Source organism: Chelonia mydas, chromosome 1 (assembly GCF_015237465.2).
Source record: "Chelonia mydas isolate rCheMyd1 chromosome 1, rCheMyd1.pri.v2, whole genome shotgun sequence".
Lineage (NCBI taxonomy): Eukaryota > Metazoa > Chordata > Testudines > Cheloniidae > Chelonia > Chelonia mydas.
In genome coordinates this window covers 311,837,887-311,847,986 of record NC_057849.1, presented here as the reverse complement: position 1 = coordinate 311,847,986, position 10,100 = coordinate 311,837,887, and positions in this window count along the sequence as shown.

Here is a 10,100-nt window from a genome sequence, read left to right as displayed (position 1 = left end):
ACCTACGTCGTACAGGGCATGACATTTTTCACAGCCTTGAGTGATGTAGCTAAGTCGACCTAAGTTTTAAGTGTAGACTAGGCCTTAGTGTCTTTTCAAAGTAAAATTATACTGGTTTACTTTTCTCATGTAGGCAAGCCCTAACTCAGTTTTGCAGAAAACTCTGACAAATAATAGGAACAGCAAAAGTGGAAATTACTATATATACTCCTTTCACCTCAAAGAGGTGTTAACTTCAAAGGTAAGATGGGAAACTTTAAAAGGCAGTACTCTGAAGGAAGGCAACTGAGAAAAAAACATTTATCTGAAGTCTGTCTGGTTATGTCTAGAGTTTTTGTTCCTGTTTTACAGTTAATTAATTGCCAGCTAATTTTTTATCTAATAGCTTTATGAGCAGTATCTAGACACTTCACAACCAATTGAACATAACCATTGGTCATTTATTCTAGGAATATGTCTACACTACAGACCCAATACTGGCACAGCAATGCCAGCATAGCTCCCTGGTCTAGAAGCAACCTATGCCAAAAGAAGGAGTTTTTCTGTCAGCATAGGAACATCACCTACCCAAGCAACATTAGTTACATTGAGAGAAGCACTCTACCATCAACAGAGCTGTGTAGGGGTTTTTGTCAGCATAGCTATTTTGTTCAGTGGAGTGATTTTTCACACACCGTCTGATGTAGCTATGCCAAGATAACTTTTAAGTGTAGATGAAGCCTAGGTCTCTGCCAATTGGCAGTCAATTAGTCATAGTCATAGAATATCAGGGTTGGAAGGGACCTCAGGAGGTCATCTAGTCCAACCCCCTGCTCAAAGCAGGACCAATCCCCAATTTTTGCCCCAGATCCCTAAATGGCCCCCTCAAGGATTGAACTCACAACCCTGGGTTTAGCAGGCCAATGCTCAAACCATTGAGCATTAATTTGAGTTCCAACAGAAAGAAACACCCTAGGGCTGGTCTACACTTAAAAATTTAGGCCAGCATAGCTATGGTGCTCAGATGTGTCCCTGCAGTATTGAAGCAGAATGAGAACTTATCAGAGCTTCCCTCAGGCTCACCAGAGCTGGACTGCTGGGAATGGCTAGACTGCTCAGGAGTCAAAAGGAGGTCCTGGCTTGCCACATCACCAGATCTCCCTCTCACCAGTCCTTCATCCTCATCCTCCTCTTCCTTGTCCAGCACGTCATCCTCAGGGTTCACTATGGTGGCCAGTGACTTCAGTCCCCCTCCCACTCCCCGAAGTACCCATGGGGCTCTTAGTGGTGGAAGTGGGGTTGCCACCAAGGATGGCATGCAACTCCTTGTAGAAGTGGCACGTGGGCGGCTTCGCACCAAAGTGACTATTTGCCTCCCTTGCTTTCTGCTGCGTCCCTATTTTAGCCCTTCTCCTCCATGCCCCAACTGATCTGGCCGAAGATGTCAAAGCTCCTGTGGCTGAATGGAGCAGAGCTATGCTTGCACAGCCTCCTCTCCCCACAGACCCAAGAGATCCACCACCTCTGGAGTACTTCAATCAGGAGCGCGTTTGCTGTGTGGCGCCATCATGGTCAGCTGGGCAGTTGCTATTTTAGCTCTCCATACCCAGTAAACAGGAAGAGCAATTTCATAAGTTCCTGGGGCTTTAAAAGGAGAGGGGCCTATACCGGTGTACCTGGCTGCAGGACAGTCTAGTTCAAAATGGTGACCAGTGCGGTCACGGTGGACTTTGTGGGACACCTCTTGGAGGCCATTAAGGTTGCCATAAGCAACGCAGTGTCTACACTGAGACTGCATCGCCCTAACAATGTCGACCTAAGCATTATATCTCTCACTGAGGTGGTTTTATTAGGTTGCCGTAGTAGGTGAGTTAAACTGCCAGGAGGAGCATTGTAGTGTAGACCCCTCCATAGTTAGGTTGACGTAAGCTGGTTTACATCAACCTAACTCTGTAGCGTAGACTAGGGCTAAGGTGCTTTGCAATACATCTGGAAGAAAGATGCTATATACATGTAAGTTGGTTGTCATTGTAAAAAAACATAAATCATTTTTAAAAATTGTTATTAAATAACATAAATGTAAACTTGAAAAACATGAAACCAAATCTACCATGTTTTCTGAGCGGACTCCTGCTCCCACTGAAATCAGTAGATGCTTTGTCATTTATGTTAATCGGAAGCAGGATAGTGCCCTTAATATGTGACAAAGGAAATACAGCTGAGGAGATGAATGGAGGGCCAGATTATGAATCCTTAGCTCACACTGGTGAGCAGTTACTTACTCAAGGAGTCCTACTGAAGTCAGTAAGTCCAGTGAGAGAAACGGGTTCCCAAACTGCGCTGCAATTTATATGGTAAGTTTTATTATGTTAGAATATTTAAAAAGTTACGTTATATTCAAACACAATAATTCAGTCATTTTTTATAGAGATTACTGCTCTGGAATTTTTAAAGAAAATAGAAGGACTCCCCTTTCTCTATAGAACTCCAGCACTACAATAGGGGGTTTTCATTACAATTTCAGCCTTTCTTATTCATTTTTCAGCTGAACAGCACTTCTTTTGTCACAAACCAAGGGATAATCCTGCAGTCATTACTCAGGCAAAACTCCCTTTGAAGTCAGTGGGAGTTTTGCCTAAGAACTGCAGAATCAGGCCCTATGTCAGCACAAGCACTTTGACCGGGAATTGTCATGAAAATAATCACACTCGTTTAGAGACATTCAAATGGTTCCAACAATTGAAATAGTAAGTCAGTGAAATGTGTTTCTTTAAAGTGGTCTTGACATTCAGCTTTTTATTTAGATGATCCTAGTTAATAAATGTATAATGAACCTACTCTGAGGACTAATTGCTGCAGTTTTCCTTTATTTATTTTTTTAATGGCGGCAGTTACTGTAAAAGGTGCTCAGTAGAGGATATTGTGTGTGGGGGAGAGGGAGCTATATTTCCTGGAGACTCAGTGACACGGGAACCTGGGAAATCACAGGCCTTCGGAAAAGAACCTTAAATGCAAATTTGATCTTGAATCTCCTGCTTTTCTGTATAATGATGTTACATCACTGTAACATTTCTTCTGTGTACACAGCTGGAAAAGTGACATTATTTATTGGCAGTTCTACAATGTTTCATACATTCTCTCATTTGAAAGTGTACCTGTGAGATTGATTAAGAAGTAGGGCATCCTTTCAAACTTGTGATAATATGAATGATTTAGGGCCTGACTTTTGGGAGGTGCTGAGCAACCCAACTCTCATATCAGGTGGGGTCCTCAGTACCTGCCAAGATGGTGCTCAGCATCTCTGATGAAAAAACCCACCTAGAATAAGATAAATGAGGAATGAAAAATCTCAGTAGAATCTGCCAACATTCTTGGGAAATTCTTTTGTCATGGAAGTGGTAAACTAGTGTAACCCTTCTTCAAGGTGGTGTCGGCAGCAACAAGTGCCGCGTTCACTATCCAGGGATTCCGCTTAACAATGCAAAACAGAACCAGCTCAAGTTCCACGCAGTAATCTGGAAAATTAAACATCATCCTTGGGCACCTCTAAGAGGCAATACTTCCCCACTCGCAAGCACTGTGCCTGTGTATAACAAAAGAAAAATGATATTAAAAGGGGAAAGGAGTCCAGCATTACCTTGCAAAAACACCACACCCACCACTCAAAAGCATGTAACCATAAGTAAACACCCATCCCACAGTACGTTGGGCAGTGTCTTTTGCCTCAGTTTCCCACCTTGCTGTGTGAATGTCCAATGACTGACTGTCCCTTTAACATGCCACTGCGCCCCACTCACAGTTGGTTATCCTTGGTCAGCAAAGACCCAGAGTTCAGAGGCATGTTCACATGGGTTCATCTACCACCCTTGAAAGGGATGGGGGGAGAGTAATACCTCTCCTGCTACTGCCGACACCTCTGCAATTGGCTCACTGCAGCTGCTATCTCTGCCACTGCTTCCTGCAGCTGGCTGCTTGCTGCTGCTGTCTTTGCCACCGCTTGCTGCCCCCGCCATTTCTGCCTCCACTCAGCTCTACCACTGTTATAATTGCTGCTGCTCATGGTCACCTCTACAATGCAGCACTCTGAGGTTCCGCCACTTAACCAAGTCGCTAGTGATTTCAGCTCTTCGTGATTTCACTGTGTAGTGGGGAACCCCACTGGTAGTGCAGTCTCTGCCTTGTCTACCACTGCAGCACTGTTCCCACATCAGGGTCTATGCCTTAACCTCTAGCTCTGCTCCTCAGTGAGGGTACCAGTTCGAATACTCAAACAATTCGTACAATGGTGCACAAAAATGGGCAAAACCCCCTTCAGTTTTTTAGAAGCATTTTCTGTAATTTATCCCTGCCCCTACTCACAGATTGAAAATAACTGCTGTTATGAATCATTTAGAGTAAACCAAGAAGTGTACTCAGCCACCACACACTGGGTTTTGCTTATGGCTTAATCTCAAATTGAAGGTTTAACACTGACTCACCTTAAAAAAAAGAAGTGCAAGATAAGAACATGTCCCACTAATTCCGCTATTGCTATGCTATAAGCAGTTTTTTAAATAATGGTTTATGTACTCAATTAGCAGATTATTAGCTATAATAGATAGAATTCTTATTAAGTCTTATGAAACTTAATCACAGTTTATCTGATGCCAATATTGAATTTATATTATTACATAGGCATTATACCTCTGTAGGCCAACTTTGATACAGTAGACCTTCAGAGTTACGAACACCTTGGGAATGGAGGTTGTTCGTAACTCCAAACTTTTCGGAACGCTGAACAAAATGTTATAGTTGTTCTTTCAAAAGTTTAAAACTGAACATTGATTTAATACAGCTTTGAAACTTTACTATGTAAAAGAAAAGTACTTCTTTTCCTTTTTTTTGGTAGTTTATATTTAACGCAGTACTCTACTGTATTTGCCTTTTTTGTTTGTTTGTTTGTTTCTGCTGCTGCCTGATTGTGTACTTCCAGTTCTAAATGAGTGGTGCAGTTGACTGGTCAGTTTGTAACTCTGGTTTTCATAATTCTGAGGATCTACTGTAATTTTCTTTACAATGTGTTTTAAGAAAATGTGAATTCCAAAATCTGAGATATAAAGTATGCAATAGTTTTAACAAATACCTGGAAGTCAATTAAATTTCTTTGGACATTCAGATGCAACCACGCCAGATTGCAATACAAATAAATAAATAACAACAATGGATCCAAAAGCATTGCATTAATTCTGCATTCAGTTAATATGGAGGGACTGGTAGCTAAGAAAAGTTATGCACAAATCATCCTTTGGCTCTATTATTGCACCTCATTCCATCCGTGCAGCACCCTTGTAATCCTAGTTCTAGAGCTTTCCTGGGCCACTTACCTTACCCAAAGCAAAACCCATGAGCCATATGCAATAAGGTGATGCTTTATGCTCACCTTTCCCCTGGATCATATGGCTTTACCAGTTTTAAACCAAGTCTGTCTTGAAATTAATTAAGAGTTCTGCCTAAAAACAGATGGCAAGTGTAGTTCCTTGTAACTTCAGCACGTGCACAAATCTGCTGATCTATAGAAGCCATGCAGGCCTTGTCTACATTAGGAAAACTGGGGCCAATAATTTGCTAGCGGAGTAGATTTGTCAGAGCGTTTTGTCTAATGTAGACAAGACTCAGGCATTTTTACCTCCATATTGTCTAAACCTGCTCTGTTTCTGCCACTGTTAGAGTTGCAACCAATGGAGAATATAGGTTCCAGTTTCCTTCACCTCAGTGCCATCTGCCTATGAACGTGCCCATCAGCAAAGGGACTTAAGTGCCTAACTGCAACTTTAGGCGCTTCAGTCCAAGGTTTAGGCATAATGCAGAGTCTCAACCCCCCACTCAGCTGCTGCCTAACCCTGTAGGTACCTAAATTCCCTAAGCACTATGTTTCTGTGGGTGGGTGTGCACAAGAACACATAAGTCCTGTTGCTGACAAGCTGCTCATCGTCCTCACTAAACCTCAGTAGGATTCTCACAGTAGCTGTTTCCCCACACCTCTGTCTCCTGTGGGGGCCACTCCGGCAGGCAGTCTCAAGAGCACCAGTTCAGGCCCCACACAAGCCAGATCAGATCAGCTGACTGGCAGTGTGTATTCCAGCATGCCAGGGACTGGAGTACATAGCTGGGATGTGGGAGGTCTGTTTTCAAATCCCTGCTTGGCCTGATTTGGAGCAGGGACTTGAATGCAGGCCTTGAATGCAGTGAGTACCTTAACCACTGGTTTATTGGGTATTTGGAGGCAAGGCTCCTTCACTCTTTCCTGTTGAAGCTTTTTACTTTGTGTAAGTACTTAAATATTCATTGGGCCACACACCATACATCCTGGCAGAGGAAGGATTTGAAAACAGGTCTCCGACATCCCTGGTGACTGTCCTACCCACTGGGTTATTGGCTATAATGCAGTGAATGCTCACTCACTCTTTCCCACTGGTTTTTCACGATAAAGGGATGGCCTGGTTTCGGTGCCTTACTCCATGAGAGGGTCCATTCTTGTGAATCCCAAGTGGAAATAATCCTCCCTCCTTTGCCTCCCCCCCCCCCCCCCCCAGCCTGGAATTAGGTGCCCTTCTGTCTTTGAAGGCAGGGCCTAAGACCTTCTTCTCTTCTGAGTATATCCTACTTGCTAGTTTAGGCAACTCCGCACTCAGCTTTTTGGGTTCTGTGATACCCTTTCTTAAGCATCTAATCCTCCCCAGGCATTGTATCGGGAATCTGGATGCCTAACTTGAGGCTGAGGAGTCCACTGGGCAACAGGGCAACTAAAAGTTGGGTGTGGGAATGCTGAGCATTGCCATGCCTCTGTCCATTTGTGGCTCTAGCCTGAGTGCTTTCCATGTAAAATCAGGAAGACTAGTGAATGTTCTAGTTAGACCTCTCAGTCTCTGGCATTGTGCACTTTTTGGGGGTACAAACTGTTTGGGTATCTTTTTTGTTTTTTTCTGCTTAAAAATATGTGGCCCCAGATTTTTTTTACTGAACTCAAACAACATGACACTCCTGTGTCAAGGAAGAGAGTACAAGCAGATATATGCAAATTGGGTACAAGCCTCTGCTCCTGATCAGGTGCCAATATAACACTTGGTGCCCTCAAAGTGTGGGCACCTTGCCTTTAGGTCTTTGTTTTAATTACATGATCTCTTTTCGCTTAGTTCAACTGCTCTGCAGCTCTAATAAAGCAGTCTGACCAAAGTTCAGTGTGTATTTGGTAAGCCACCATTACCTAAGGGAAAGCCTCAGGCAAGTATATTAGTGGTTTAAAGCACTAGTAACCTTGCAGCTAACCAGTCAGTAATTTAGAACCACAGTGAGCTACATATGTGCTTGGATACAGTAACATTACAGGAACCTCTTTTTACTTGTACAGGGATGCTGATGTCAGCTGTGAGAAATTAAGCTGCTAAACCTCCAGCTGCCCCATAGGCAACTGATGGCCATGAGCTCATATTTCTGTAGTAGTTTTGTCATTCTACTCATAGGAAAATGAAACTAACAACAGGGTGAAATGGCCATAAAGCTCTGGCACACTGTTATCCCATTTAAAATACTATTATTATTTGTACGTTTGTGTGCTAGAGGACAAGTTTCTCTCATGGTGATTGAAGCTGCAGTCTCCTTGGAGCAAAAGCCAGTACAGACTTTGAAACATGTGCCCAAATACTGTGATGATGAAAGCCATCTAAGAACCTGGATAGATATATTATTCCAGCAACAATCTCAAATTTAATATAGAGTATGGCTAAATTGCACAGTTAAGAACCTAAGAACAGCCATACTGGACCAGACCAAAGGTCTATCTTGCCCAATGTCCTGTCTTCTGACAGCGGCCAATGCCAGGTAGCCCAGATGGAATGAACAGAACAGGTAATCATCAAGTGATCCATCCCGTCGCCCATTCCCAGCTTCTGTCAAACAGAGGCAAGAGACACCATCCGTGCCCATCCTGGCTAATAGCCACTGATGGACCTATCCTCCATGAATTTATCTAGTTCTTTTTTTGAACCCTGTTATAGTCTTGGCCTTCACAACATCCTCTGGCAAGGAGTTCCACAGGTTGACTGCGTTGTGTGAAAAAATACTTCCTTGTGTTTGTTTTAAACCTGTTGCATATTAATTTCATTTGGTGATTCCTAGTTAACCTGGACTCTTACCTTCATTTTAGACCAACCCCTCCCACCATCATCCACACACAAAAATCTCTAACCCAAGTTTGGAGCTGCTTTAAACAGCTGTTTATATTTCACAAATTTACCAGCGTGTGGGCATGGGTTAGCTTTAACTCAGGCTCGAACCCACCCACTATACAGCGAGGACACATGCTAAAACACTCCAGTGTTGACTACCCTTTGCACAATTCCCCCTGAAGGACAGACAAATTCTCCTGCAGTTGACACAATTGACTGGGATGAATCCTAGAGCGTCTCAACACAAAAAAAACATGGCATATGCCACCAGACACACATCAGCAAGTGCAGAAACAGTGAACTCACAGTAACATGAGTATGTCTTTGCAGTGGGGATGCTCACACCCAGGCTAGGCTAACCTCGGTGCACAGAGGTGGGGGCCAATCACCTGCATTAAACGTACAGTGTAGACATAGCCATGCAGAGTTGACTATTTTTTAAATTCATTCTCCACACTTGTCCCTTTTTCAACTCGTTTAATCAGACTGTTAACGTCCAAAATGGGGTAAAAGGTATGTTGTGTGTTTCTCCCAAGGACTGCACTGCAACAGCTAAGCTTATTGTCTATCCTGCATTGCCTTAAGAGGTTCTAGAGGTGAAAACCTGGTTCTGTATATGCTCTTAATTTGTCTACTATGAATTCTTTATAATGGAAGCCTTTCAAATCTTATGAAATATTTAAATCCAATTCTGCACCCCTCTTTCTGCTCCTAAAGCTACGAGTCAATGGACAGTATGTTAAAAACCACTCTGCAGGACTCAGACATCATATTTTTCAGAAGATATACTTTAGTTTCACCAACAGAGGTCACTAAACCACCACATGTTTAATGGTTTTCTTTCGGCATTTTGGGAGAACACACCCTGAACAAGTTTTCTGATGACAGTCTACTACATTTTTAAAAGAGCTCTAATTTGCACACTTAAATAAAAATCATTTTGGTTAAGTAACTGGAAAAAACAATACAATAGCATGATTATGCGTATAGAATACAAAGGGTTGTTAAGAAGATGATTATCAGCTGTATCGCAGAAAAGATAACATTGATTTATAAAAGTACATTTAGTACCTGAAAAAGTTTGAAATCAGAGCTGAGCTAATGGTGTACATAAATAGGCCTGCTTGCCAGCTAAATCAGAGTGTAAAACTCAAACAAGGTTCTGATGTTTAACAACTAGAATCTTCCATGATCTAATTAATGCTACTTTCCACATTTTGCAATGTCAAGATCCAGCCTAGTATGCAGAGAGGAGGCAATAAGGAAAAGAGTCCCTGAACAATTAAATTTTAAAAATCAATGCTTAACTGGCAGCAGTCCTGCTAAAACCAAGAGCAGCCACAGATGTATTAGCACACAAAGCCAGTTAATAGAATTGTACAAACAAAGGTCATTTGCAAACCTACAGCTGTAGTATAAACCTGGTTTTGCAAATAATTATTATCCACTCAGGATATGGTACTCTAGCCATTCAGCTCCCATTATAACATAGGGGAGCTGCACAGCTAAAGCCTTGTGCATCATTTTGAGAATATACCTTTTATGTTGAACTAATCCCAGCTGGGAGTCAGCATTAACTCTGGTGTCCTTTTGACCTTTTTCCTTTTAATATATTTCGCCTCAGTAGCAAAAGGTGAGAATGTGTTTTTCAATTGCAAAACAGATCATTTCATCAGTGGTTTTTTACGAATGTAAGACATGGCCTGTAAAATGTACATGTGGAAAATGTAGACAGTCCCCAATTCAGACATTCATTTGACACTTAATAATAGATTTACAGCTATGCTTTTAGGGTTGCTTTTTTGGTATCCCTTTGAAACTTACTCATAATGGTAGGCCTCACTGACACCACTCTCAACAGCTGCTGGTATGTATGAAGCTACTGGAGTGGAAATGTTAATCATCATCAGCTACTGG